The sequence below is a fragment of the Falco punctatus genome (assembly GCF_963210335.1).
Source record: "Falco punctatus genome assembly, chromosome: 6".
NCBI lineage: Eukaryota > Metazoa > Chordata > Aves > Falconiformes > Falconidae > Falco > Falco punctatus.
The window spans coordinates 11,208,985-11,222,961 of NC_137585.1; the positions used below are offsets into that span (position 1 = coordinate 11,208,985).

The window sequence follows — 13,977 nt, forward strand, 5'->3', positions numbered from 1 at the left end:
CCTAGACAATCTTTGCTTTTGTACAGTATCGTATTTGGAATAGGAATTTATCACGCCTCTGGCTCGGTGGGCCACATTGCAAAACAGGTCATCCCTTGCCCGCACGCTCAATGCCATGCTGCTTGGGCTCTGAGAACAAAGTATTTATCCTCACCTGCCCTTATAAAATATGGAAGTGCTGTACCCCTTGACCTTAATTAACAGCCATCTAGCAAACAGTACTTCTCTCAAGTAGCCAGCTATATTGGAAGGAAGAAAGCCCAAATCTTCAGAGCACTAGGCCTCTAAATATTGATTAAGGGAGAAGAACAGAAAGCTGAGAAATAGTCACAGCACAAAGAGAAAACTTTTGACCCTAACCTTAACAGCATCTCCAAAATAACTGAAGGAATGAAGAACTCACCCTTCTGACACATGACCTTACACTTGCTTAACAGGGCTAAAATTACTATGCTCTATGTGGATTCTGCTAGGATGTGGTTCCTTCAGGGTGTTTTGCTGATTGACTACATACCAAGCAAAATGAATTCCAAATCAAATATAAGAGTAAATGCAGTTTATTATAATATAATACAGGAAAACAGCACACTATGATAAAAGGAAATAGTACTAGTTATTATGCACAATATGATAAAAGAGCAATAGGAGCAAAGCATGAGATCATTACTGCAAAGCGTTACAGACTAAGAAAAGGATACGTCACCAGTTCCCACCTTAGCATTATCGAGGCCCACACTTTGGCTGGGCAGCACCATTGCAGCTGGTGCCAGGGGTCTCTCGGTAACTGGGAAAATTCCTCAGCGGTGTGTCCACCCGTAGGTGAAGCTTCTGGCCCAGTCCCAGAGCTGGCCCAGCTTTATACTCAGTGAAAAACAAAAATAGTTTACATACCTAGTATATGTAAACTTTCAAGTTTAGGCTAAGTGCAGGTGCGCGCTGTCTCATGATTCGTAAGGTTCACACGTGCCGGGGCCGTTGGCCAGGCACCCGAGCGCGGTGGAGTTACCGTCATGACAGAGCTGCACACAGGATTTATCATCTGGATGGTCCTGCTCACACCTTGCTTGTTCAAAAGATGCGCAGGACAAACACCACCTGCTCATTAGAGTTGTTCTTGAGCTCCCTGAGCTCCCTATCCAAGTTAGATGATTCCTAATTAAAGACAAAGACTTTTTCAAGAGTAGTAATCAGTTTTATTAATTGATTTTAATTAATTTATCAATAAATTTTCACCACACGGGAAGGAAGGACACCCAGTAAGAGTCCCCTTCACTGATGCAGAGATCTCACCGCTGCCTTGGCAAACCTGCCAGGTTACCTTCCTGAACGCTCAGTGCACAACTACTACATACCCTCTGAATTTACCAGGGACCCACAGAGTTGTCACTACTTGCTTCTGAGTCAAGAAACATGAGGACCAGAATGTTCTCTTACGGCACTGCTGCCAGGGGTCTTGAGACAAACCCCACTGCGCTGCTGCTAGCTCTCAGTGCTAGGTTGGAACAAAAGAAGGCAAGCCATTCCCACCACAGGCAGCTTTTAAACGCCACTCCCTACCATATATGTTAATGCAACGTGTGTCTACTGTGTTAATCTTATTTTCATTGTTAACAGTCAAATGGGAAACAAGCACAAATCACTACCTTACTACTCTTCATTTAGCATGTGGCGCACTGGCAGACCTCTTTATCTGATTTGAAAACTATCGCTTTTACTGAAACTCTACATACCTTGTACCATGGATTATCACTCGTGTCCTCTGCTATGCTCCCTTTGCTTTCAAGGACTAATGCCGCACGATTATAAGGAAAACGCACAGCTCCAATGAGCATGCAAGTAAACACAAAGTGCAGAGGCAAGAGGCTTACTATAGCAATAAAATCAACGTGTTCTGGCAAAAAACATTCTCAAGATGATAAGAGGACACTTCACCTGTGGCCCAGTGTATTTTGTTCTCACATCATGCAGTTCTGGTGGAGACACATTATTTTTATGTTTATCCTCAGACATCAGAACATATGGTGCCTTGCTAACACTACACCAGGTATTTATTTGCAATATATTAAAGAGATGATTTAATCAATGGAGATGCGCTGAACAAGTGGCTTCTACAGTTGTAGGTTTACAATTTATGAATAGGAGATTCAGAATTTGCTTTTTAAAGAAGGTAATTTTCCATAAAATATGGAGAACATGGCATTTTAAAAATATAAAGCAATGAAGTATGACCTCTTTGTCACAGAATTATAGTTAACAGCGTATTCTCCTGGCCTTAATCTTCCTAAACCTTCAAAGCAAGTGTCAAATAGATGCAATACCTCTACCAGTACAAGTGGAAAGTTCTGTTTTGATAAGAGTTTTGCACAGCACTGTACAGAATAAAAAAACAACTACCTATGGGACACCCTAGCAAAAATTCTATCATGAGTTTAAAGGAAGCTGCTGCTGGCAATTATTGAGCACTTTAGATTAAAAGTAGCCCTGAAAGGATATTTTGGGCACTATATGTTGCAGGGACAGGACACACAGATGCACATAGCAGGTAAGAATTTCAAAGACAGAAAGAGACAATAAAAGAAAATTTGGAGGTACTCTTTTTTTATTAAAGAGTCGGCAGTACGGTGTGGTATTTGTATAAAAGCTACATGGAGCAATGCACCAAATGCTGCCAATGCTACTCCAGAATGAAAACACAGACAACACAATGAAAAAATATGTTTAGAGTGAAAAAATATGTTTAGAGTGAAAAAATATGAGGACTTGCATGCATCATGTGAAAAAGAATCTTATTATCTTGATTACTTCCAACTATCAGACATAATTTTAGCTTACTCTTGTTACCCATGAGACAAGATTCAAGTTTCCTGATATATATCTAGGAATGCTACAAGACCTACTTCTAGAATTCCACTTTTTATTTTTATTTAAGGGCTCACAATCACTTTAGTCACATTAGATGTAGACATATGTGGAAAAGAAGAGAACTGCTCTCTTTGAAGGCACCCTGTCACTCAATGAAAGACAGCTTTACTTTTACAGTATTGTGACTGTTTTAACATTTCAAACACATGAACCTCAGACCACAGACCAGTTCTTATGAAGGGCTCTGGATCAATTTACTTCATCTCCCAGAACAAGAGTTATGTAGGTTGCCATGGAAATTAAATGTTAGTGATGAGTAAAGTACTTGGGTTTTGATAAATGCAGATTATGTTGCTTCAGAAGGCAAGAATTTCCCCATCTTCAAGGATGCAATCTATGGTCAGCTACGGAAACTGGCACTGCATATTATTTTTTTCATTTTTCAACATAACTATCCATTTGTTAAGGTGAAATATTGACAGTTAGATGTGCCAACCTATAACCTTTAAGACTACAAGTTTAAAATCACATTTAGCTTTAAGAACAAAGGAGAGACAGTCAAAAAGCAACCTGTCCTCCTATCTATGTCACCATCCTGGTCTGGGGGAAACCTAGCCCTTCAGAAAAGATGACAGAAATGTGTGCAGTATTAATGCAACTTCAGCCTGTTTATAATTCACCAGCAGAAAGGTGGCTACTGAAATACAACCATTTATTACTTGAAAACCAAAGCTGTAGTAAACATAACATTAACAGGCAAAAGGTTTATGAGAGAAACCTGAGAAGTAAGATCCCCTCCAGGTGGTGTAGTATGAACAGCTAATGCACCTGTATGCTGTGACTGACTTGCTGTCAGATCAAAGTTTAGTTTTGCATATGCGGTTGGTTCAAGAGTATTACTCCGTTGGCAGAATCCAGAGACTTCATATTTAAATATGGGATGTTATCACATCGTCTTGGAAGCATATAGTTTCATCTGATCCCCGACTTGCTTGCTGGAAATTCTTTGTGGGCGAGTTCATCAGCAGTAAGCAATGCCTAATCAGTTCTTGAAAAACCCTGAGCTAGTCAAAGCAAGACTTGCCATTGGTAGAGAATTCAGTGTTAACATCTGCAGCTCAACAACTGCCTGCATCTCAGTTGTATATGGTCCAATAGAAATGTTCAGCAGAAAAAAAACCACTGGACCAAAACACCTGATGCCCCTTGAAACACATGTAGGGAGCAGCATTCCAGTACCAGGAACTCAACAACTCTTCTCCATGTATCAACTGACTTGGATTCTGCAGCACCCAGGATTTGAGCCAGGTGTCTGTAAAGCACTCATTTTAGCATAAATGAGTTCAGAACATGGTAGAGATGGGTTGAATTCTTTTCTGAGCCACAGGGATTAATGCACAGCCAGTAGTTTGCCTGATGCTACACAGCAATGAAGGGTCAGTGTCAGGCCAAAATGAAGGTGAAGTGATACATCTCAGGCATGAAATCAGTCTTTGTGGATACAGTTAAATACTTTACCTCCTTCCTCAGTTTAGTGACAGCAGAGTGAGGGAAAGGAACAAAACAAAATCCTGGGAGAGAACACAGGGATTAGGAAACAGGGGAGGTAAAATATTAACTGAGAAACGCATCAAGATCAACATTTCCCATCAAATAAATATTTTGTTTAGGATGCTCTGAAACATTGAATTCAAGTATAGTAGAAACCCACAGGCTGCTTTGAGGGTACATGGTACAAGGCAGCAATCACTGACCATAAACATAAGAATGATGAAAAATTAAAACTACAGCTAGACAGTGCTATAGCGAAAGTTACCAGTTACCTGCAGAACCCTGAGTTTCCCACTGAGTTGACAGGTTTGACTCCTGCACCAAGGTGCAAGATTTGATGGTTGTTTTGATACATACAACAGAGCAACCCTGGTACCTCTGGGCTCCTTGCCCTCTCCTCTCTGCAGCGGTGTCATTAAGTTTATTTCAGATGCAAAGAAAGGCACAAAAATGCACAGAGGAGATCACTGACACTTTGTTCCACACTAGGAGTGTATTAGCTTAGTCAGTTTGCTGTGGAGTATCTAATAAAGATAGCAGCAATGAGGGCTTGAAGGAGGTCACTGGTAGAAGATAATGTCATTCAATGTCTGCAACGTCTTGATCTCGGATTTAATTTCTTCCTGCAGATGGCAAACTGAAGGGCTCCATAGGGAGGTACAAGCAGAACCATATCAAAGCAATAACATACGTTACTGGAGAAAGGATCATAGGGCACGTAAAAAGCTAGGCTGCGAAGTTCCAGCTGCACTCACAGGAATAAAGTGGAATTTACCGCATGTAACGTTAGACTACATGGCTATGAGAGCTCTGAGTTTGCATAAACAGATCTTTTGTCAGCAAAGCAAGTAAATTGTTTCTTTGCAGTCTGCAGGATGAGAAGTAAAGCAGTGAAGCCGCAGTTATATGAAGCGAGGGTTAACTAAGGGTATAATTCTGCCTGTCACATTCGATTTAGAAATGTGAATACATGAAAGTTCGGGTGTCTAATTAATGGCCTGGGGACGAACAGTCTCAGCCTCTTCAAAAATTTTTCATCCAACACAGGAGCTGGGTGCTTTACAGCAATAACATTCAATTCAATAGCCAAAGGAAATCTGTAAGTGGTCCTGCACTGTGATGTTCTCCTTGACTTAAAGCTAGAAGCAATGAATAAGCTGATATCAGTGCATGCAATAGAAGTTTTGCTAAGGGCTCCTTCTGTATCAAAATTCCACCCTCAAAACCGTCCTTAAAATTAGGCTTAAGCAGAATCATGTCGTCCATTTCAGACCAGCTGATAACAAAGATAAGTCCCACTGACAGCACTGTGAGCATGTAGAACATCAGAAAGTGTTTTATGTTTGGCTGGCAAGTCCTTTCCTCTCTCTTCCCCCCTTTCCCTCACAACAGAGCACTTCTGTAGTCCCCTACTTAGCTATGGGCATATAATGGGGAAATTGCAGAAGAAACATTTATTTTTATGCTTGAGCTATGGGCATATAATGGGGGAATTTCAGAAGAGACTTTTTTTACACTTCAAGAGAAAGATTTTTAATACTAATGCCCAGTAAGACTATGTGTTTGTGAATAAGCAAAGACAGGTGGTAAAAGCAGATGGTTTTGAAAAGATCTGTGGCAGTCCCTGGCTCCACCATCCTAGCAGCTCTGCAGGATACTGGCAGAAAAAGCAGTTCCCCTTTTCTTTCCTTGCCTCAATCAAGAAAACCCGCAGCAGCTGACCTCACTGGCTGCCACAATGCCAGGTTAGGACCGGCAAAGCTTACTCACTCATGTTCTTCATCCCACCTCCAAACTGCTTCTGCCTTACTGCAGAAGCCCAGCCAAATGCAAGCCAATACAGGCCAACCAGCCACGTCGTCATATAGACTGGAGTCACAAAACCACCTCTGTGTTTCCTGGTCCCAGCCAGGAAAAGAAGGGGCAGAGCTTCTGGTTTCAGCAGTCTAGCACTGTGGTTATTCACCACGGATCACGGCCACTTTGCTTCTGGGAGTTGCTTCTGAATGTGTTACTTCTGACCACACCAGAGGACAGTACCTAAGAGTGAGGCATCACTGAATGCTCCAGCGCTGAATCCAGGCGCAAACACGTGCCTTCCTGTACAGACCTCTGCCAAAAGCACTAGCTCATGTTTCTGAAGGCCTTGGTGATGGAGGAGGCATGTCAGAGGCTTCAACCCTGCATAATCAAACAAACTTTCACAAATGGTGAATAATCTTGTCTCGTTAGTCGTAGAGTGACACTGCAATGGGGAGCAATGCTCAGAGAAGCACAATTATTCACACTGTATCTCAAAACAGAGAGAGCAGGTAAAAAAAAAATAGTTTCATATGTCAATGAGAGCAGTAACAGAGAAACATATTTCCAAATGAATCTTGTGTGTTTGGCCAAAACAGTGATGGCTGCTGCAGCTACAACCTTCTCCAAATTATCATTACTTTGCTTAGGGAGCAAAGACCCACTACTAATGAGAAAACAGTGCTAGCATCAGGCTGTTGTTTTCTGCACGCCGCATCAGCTGTGTAGCACACCACTAGTTAGTCAATTGTAACTCCCTTTTGAGATATCACAGTACACCTATTAAGATGACTCAGGCAATTTCGTGTCCCACCAATGAATCACTAAATGGTACCACCTTTGGCTGCTATCAAACCCATCTGTACAGCCCACTGTTAACGGCACGCCCATCTCAAAGAACCTTTCAGAAGACTGCTGTGCTCTTAATTCCCAAGCATTTAGTGAATAAATTAAGAATCTCTCTTTTAAGATTTACTAAGATATATTGTAGGAATTACGCTCCTGAAGAGGGTTGGTACCTTTTCTACATAGCATCTCTGCTTTTCAGATTTTCCTCAGAAGCAGGTTAATGGATTGACTCGATGTCAACATTAGACTTACACTACTTAAACAAGTAGAAAATAAGAATAAGCGTATAGCTTTGTAAGAATATTTTCCTTATTTTTCATATATAGCACTGTTTACAAATTGCAATCAATTTACATTTTCATAATTTCTATCACAGTATCAAGATATTTTATGAAGGAATATTCTAGAGAGGGTTGTGACACTACCATGTATTTATATTCAGCATCCCCTGAATAAGAAAAGACCCTCCCGAACTATCTATGGCAAAATGAATCCACGTTCTTTACGGGAAATCAGGGAACCTTTCTTTCCTTCAGTCACCAGGGTTTATGGTTGCTTTCAGGAAGGTAAAATTTAAAAAAAAAAAGGAATTGTCAATCTAGCTGGGACCAACCTTATACAGCATTGCAGAAACAGTAGTAAAAACTGAGTCTACAATGAAGGCGGACACAAGCTATTCAAACTTGGAATCAAAAACTTACATTTGTTTCCAGAGAACACCCTGTGGTAAAATCGCCTCTCACCTTTGGGTGCAATAAAATGCAGATCTGGGTTTGGATAAGGCAAGGCTGAAAGCTTTAGAAATTACCTGTAAGTATCCAGGTTTGTGATCAGTCCTGCCATCCTTGCATGCGTTAACCAGTTGTTAAGCTTCGTATTTGTTCTGTTAATGCCACAGGACAACTTATTGCTTCTCAAAGCAGATACATGCGATGGATACTGGCATAATGAGTTAAAAATGGAATGAAGTATGAGGAAAACCTATAATATGCATCTCTTAGGGGCACAGCTGCTCCACAATTACTTTCAGGAAGGAGAAAACACTGGAGTTAAACACAATAGTATATTCTTATGGCACAAGGTATCCTTTTCTGTGAGCATGAGTGGAAGAACAGAGCCCTATGCAATTTCCAGTCACTTGAAACTGCCTAAGCATAGGTACAAACAAAAAGAGAGAAATACATGTACAAGCAACTCTTTCAAAAGACAGCTAATATAAGCTTAGAACCAAACACAACTGTAGTTGAATTACAGGTATTTTTGCTAAAACTTCAATATGCCTCGTGCTTTAACAAAAGTGAATGTAGCCAGAGATTTGAGGGAGAGTGGATTTCCAGTTTCCAATAAATACCAATAGAAAATTATATGCCTACACACAAGATCCTACTATTAACTATTTCACTATGTAAAGACCTAATTACCTGTAATTTTAACACTGTATACCACCCAAAGACAACTACATTTTCTAAAGAAAGTCTGAAAGTACTATTTATATGAGAATTTAAAAAAACAATCAACCAACAGATAAAATGTCTACCTTAGATGGTGCTAAAAAAAAAAAATTAGTTACAGTCTTACCATTCAAAATTCAAATGGAAAAAATGCAATAAAAGGCAAAGCACCTGCTGTAGTATACTCTTTGCTGTGATAACAAATGAAAATGGACTTTTGCCAGACATGGCTCCATATAAAAAAGGCTGAGATGCTACAAGTGCACAGTGACACTATACAGCAGTCCAGCAGACATCACACAAGACAGCGAATGAGGGAAATGCTGCCCCATGACTGCTCCCTATGGCTATGACCATCCCGTGCTGAGAAATCATTGTTGTCAGCATCACCACAGCAACAAAGAACTCATGCTGCAACCCTCGCCTTTATCAGCACAGGCCATGAGCAAAAGAGAAAGACTGTAGCTGAAGTTGTCTGCAATTTAAATGCAGGGCAGGCAGACTTAGAAGCAACAGGAGTGGTGGTAAAGGTATAAATCAGGTCATTGGCAGAACTGACCCCAAACCTCAATTCAGAGCTCTACATCCTGAGCAGCAGGAGGTAATTTTTAGCATGCCAGAGTAAGGTCCCACCTCCTTCAAGAACACATGTGTTTAAACCAACGTTTCGTCGTCCAAGTTTCCTCTTCCACTTGGTTCATCAAGCCCTTGAATAGTAGAGTACCTGTCTGTCTCCAGTCACCTGTGTAGACGTACCTCTCCTTGCTCTCCAAATTGGCCAGATACAAGCCAAACCAAATCTGGAAGCCATGCAGAAGTGTTAACACAGCACTGAGTGAGCTTGTCAGGCTGCAGGTCCACCCTTATTTTAATCTGGTCCAAATGGGGCTCCTACCGAGTGCGATGAGAATTGGCCTGCTCTTCCCCCAAGCGCATGCCTCAGCTGACTCCTTGATGCATTTTAGTCATGCATTGAGTCAGAGCCAGGAACTCATCCAACTGAAAGCCAGGCCAACAGCAACACCAAGAGCGGATTTGCATTTGGCTGTGAGTGATAGTACCAGCACAAGGGAGAGATCAGGAATGCGCTGCCAGAGGTGAGGCAGGCAGGCTGACCCTTTGGCAGGAGCCCACATTTATGCCAAATTAAAATGACCACTGAGTCACACCCTTCGCCTTGTGGAGAGGCCAGTTTTGGTTAGTTCCAGCACAGCTCCACATTAATGCAGGTGAACAGCTCCCAGACAAGGACTGCCTTTGGGTATGAGCTTGTTCAGCCAGGAAACTGAACATGCTTCAGATGATACTTATTTCTAGGTATGTCTGGAGATGCCTAACTCCTTCCATAACCTACCACTAACAACTCAGATAATGTTAATCTCATTGGACAGCATTGCAAAATTCAAACTTTCATTTCTTAAGCCTCCTTTGTGGACCCAGGACCCTCAGGGAATAAGAATGCTATAATTTTTTTATAGTAATAATGCAGCTACTGAGCAATGCTAACACTGTTGGGGATAATTGCTGCAGGGGATATTTTCCTACAAATGCAGCAAACCCAAACACCACCACAGTAAGATAAGCAACTGTCCCCAGGTGAGTTGAATACTTATTAGTGGAGTTCCCCCAACCCCACAGTTACTCTCCACTGCCCTTCAGCTTCTGTTAACTACTCAGACCTGTGGTTATCACCAGGAAGAAAAAAAAAATAAATAAAAGGGTGTGCCTCTGCGCTTTCCATTTCAAAACATGTATTTGTTTTCTCCTTCCTTATGCCCTCATCTATGTGATCCGTCCCTTGTATAGATCTAAATGATTTGTCACTGGGAGAAAAAAAAAACCAAAACAAACAACTGGCAAATTGATCGCTTCCTGTGTGGAATGTAAGGAAAAAAAAATTGAAAAGTTTTTGTACAATGACAGTCTAATGCTGCAAACTGGGCCCTCAGAGCAAGGATCTACATTCTGCCACAGGAATTGAAATCGTCACTATCCAAGAGATTTCTGAAGACACTGGCCACTCACTGTGTGCCTCTACCATACCATGCAGACCACATGGCAGTCTCTGTGCCTTTGGTCATAATACCCATGTTCCCTGCCATAATTCTTCTGCCCTGTGATTACCAGTGTTCTCCCTGCCAGCATCCCCACATCACCCACCTGCCCACCCACCTGGAGATCCAGGCCTGTCAGATCTGAACTGACTTCGGGGTGAGCATGGGAAATTTATCAAAGCTGCCTCCTTAACAGAGCCACAAACTTTGTGCCTGTTAACAGGTCATTTTCTACTACTTTTCAGGCAGTTTATCTCCAGATTCTTCTTTTTCTGTCCAGCTGACATACTATGGGTTTTACTCAGCCTTTCTTACACAGCCTTCAGGATGTTTTAAAACTACATTTCCCCACCACTAATTTAAACAAGCCTTAATAGGGATTAGAATTGAAACCCAAATGGGCAAAGAGAGGAATTTGCAGCTTTGTTACAGTATCAGACCCATCCTCCAACATCCCCTAAATATAGTCAAAGGCCAGCCTAAGTCTGCTATTGCTTCATGTTTAATTCAGATACCTTTGAGTGAGTGCATCTCCCCCCTGCCCCCCCAATTTTCTATTATCATCACCTATGTATTGAAGTTTATGGTGACTTCAACTTAGGCAAACACCCCAAAACACAGAGGAAATGTTTTAAAAACTTGTTTCTACAAAACTATAGCTTATCAGAGCAAGAGAACAAATAGATCTGGAGATTAAAGCACTGCATCATAGCAGGGATTTTACAACTTCTCTACAGCAACTATCAGTGTAATTTTTAAACTATGCAGTTACTTTAAAGAGAAGATGAGTACATTATACAGTAATGAACAGAACTTGCACTTTCCTGCTCAAGAACATTACAGGTAAGCAGGAAATGACGGTGCTTTTGATACCGTAGATGCAAATGAAAACAAACCACAGTAGCAGGTCTCTAAACTGCTATCAGCTCCTTATCAAGTGGAGATGAAGGTTCCCAGAATGCCAGCACATGCAGAAAGTTGCACTGTAAAGTAATGTGCCAAAGCAATGCGAGCTTTGGTATCAAACGCTTCTGAAAGGCCATGCATTTTATTACACCTTTGAGATCACCCAATAGTTCAATTTTACACTTACTTCAATACAAATTTAACCGAACCAGGATTAGACCAGATATGGATTTTGAAGTATATTTTTTCTAGCCTAATAACGACCTTCACTGACAGTAAAATCTCAGTCTAAACGAAGATCCCAAACTCGTCTTTTAAGTGAATTCATAGTCCAATATTTCTGGGTGAAACAACCCCCATTTAGCTTTACTGCTTCCCACTGCAAGATAATGGTCTGTCATCAGTTGTTCGTCTCTCTAGTTATGCCCTTAAAAGGCTCTGAGGCAAAGTCCTAAAAGCAAATTGTTCCGAGTAGCCACATTACTGTAAAGAACTCTGTAAGACAGGACAAGGTCATGTGTCTTTAGTTTCTAGAAAACCGAGGATACCCTCACAGGATCCTGTACCACATTTGGGTTAGATCTCAGTGGTGCCATGTGGGTGGGCGGGCAGCCGGGGTATCCAGTAATTTCCCAATCAAGGGACAGAAAACAGCACCAAGGCTCAGTAATAAGGAGCCTTCCCCATATGATTAAAACTGTATTGCTGTCAAATACTACACTTTAAAAAAAAAAAGTATGGGCCTAATAGCAGGGAAAACGAAAAGGCAAGCCTGCCCTAAAATTATATTAGACTTTTTTTTTTTTTTTTTTTTTTAATAGCACCGCATTGAGGATTACCGCTACCCGGAGCTAAACCCCGCGGTGAAAGGGCTCAGTCGCCCGCAGGGCTGCAGCCCAGCTCGCCCGGAGCGCCGGCTGGGCTGGGGCGGCAGCTGCCCCGGGGCACCGCCCGGGTCCGGGCGGTCCGGGGCTCCGCTCGGCTCCGCGCTGCCCCGAGGCGGGGCTCGCCCCCGGCCCGCCGTACCTGCCCGGCACGGCCCGGCACGGCCCCGGCGGAGCCTCCTGCAGCCGCGGGCGCTGCAGCCGGCCCGGCCCCACCGCCCCCGGCCGGCTCCCCCGCCGCCCCCCTCGCCTCTTGGGCATCATCCCTCCACAGCGTCGCCTCATCCTCCTCCTGTGTGTCCCCCCGTCGTCGTCCCCCGTCCCCCAGCGGGTTGTTACCTTCAATTACCGCTTTTCCGACAATTCCTCTCTCCAAACCGCTGCCCCCACCTTCCCTAGCACAAAAGCAACTCCCGGCAAATAAACGGAGGAGGAAAAAGAAAAAGAAAGAAAGAAAGAAAGAAAAAAAAAATCACAAACCTCTCCTCCCCCTCTGGGTCTGATACTATATATCCGGCCGGGTGAGGGAGGAGCAGCTCCTCTGCGCTGCCGTCTCCGCTGCCGCCGCTCGCAGCCGCTGCCGTGCGGCCGGGGAGGCGGCTGCCGGCCCGCCCGGGGATGCGGAGCGGCTCAGGCCGCCCGCGCTCCGCTCCGCCGCCGCGCCCGGCCCCGCTTGCCCGTGGCCGCGCTCAGGGTGAGCGGCGAGCGGCGTGGCTCTGCAGCGGCAGCCGGTCGGCACGCCCGGCGCACCGGGGGTGGGCGAGCGGGGCCATCACCGGCAGGACTCGGCGCCGCGTCCGCCCCCGCCTCAGGCCGCCCCCTCTCCCCCGGTCCCCGCCGCTGCCGGCATCGCCCAGCAGCAGCGAGGCGAAGCCGCGTCCCGCTGTCCCCCCCTGCGCAGCCCGCCGCCCCCCCGCTCGCCGTGCCGCAGGGTACCCGCGCACGCCGCAGCAGCCCTCGGAGGAAGTCAGAGGAGCCCGCGAGAAAAGGCTCCCTCCCGGAGGGCTCCTCGCCTTACCGGAGCGGCGGGGCTCTCCTGCCGGCGCGGCCGCCTCCGGGCTCCCCGGGGCGCTGGGGCCGGGGCGGCGCGCAGGGGGCGAGCGGCGGCGGTGGCGGCTGCGGCGGCTCCTCAGCGCCTCCCCGAGCCCCCGCCCGGCCCGCGCCCGCCCCCCGCCCCCGCCCGCCCGGAGCGCGGCGCGATCGGGCAGCGGGGGCTGTGGGCGGGGGGCTGGGCTGCGGCCCCCGCACGCTGCTGGGAGGGGAAGGGACACGGCGACACTGAAACCTTCCTGAATCCGCAACCAAGGGGCAGCACAAGCGGTCCCTCGGGGGTCCCCCGCGGTGGTTACACCTTCTCTCTTCAGGTTACAGCAGAATTTACCTCTGGGTTTACAGTGAGCAGGAAGAACGTTGCACGCAGAAACAGAGTTATAAAACCGGCACATTAAGTTAATTACACAATTTGTCTTACAAGCAATAGGAAAATAGAAGGTGCACAGCATACCTCCTGAGCCGCAAAGCCCTACCTGTGCCGCCAACACTAGTTTTACCACTTTGGCTGTGGAAAATACACCCTCAGAAAGATCTTTTCAACCCAATGTGAGAATCAGCAAGACATGA

At 44.7% G+C, this 13,977-nt stretch overlaps 1 protein-coding gene across 4 annotated transcripts in view; it reads right to left on the reverse strand.

The window, feature by feature from the left end:
* Window positions 1-13,496, reverse strand: part of FAR2 (fatty acyl-CoA reductase 2) — a 148,498-nt gene extending 135,002 nt beyond the window's left edge. The window contains exon 1 of one of the 4 annotated variants that reach the window (XM_080391432.1): window positions 13,376-13,496. The gene's annotated coding sequence lies outside the window, so the exon portion shown is untranslated. The other 3 variants (XM_080391433.1, XM_080391431.1, XM_080391436.1) reach the window with 3 other exon arrangements.
* Window positions 13,497-13,977: the final 481 nt, after the last annotated feature.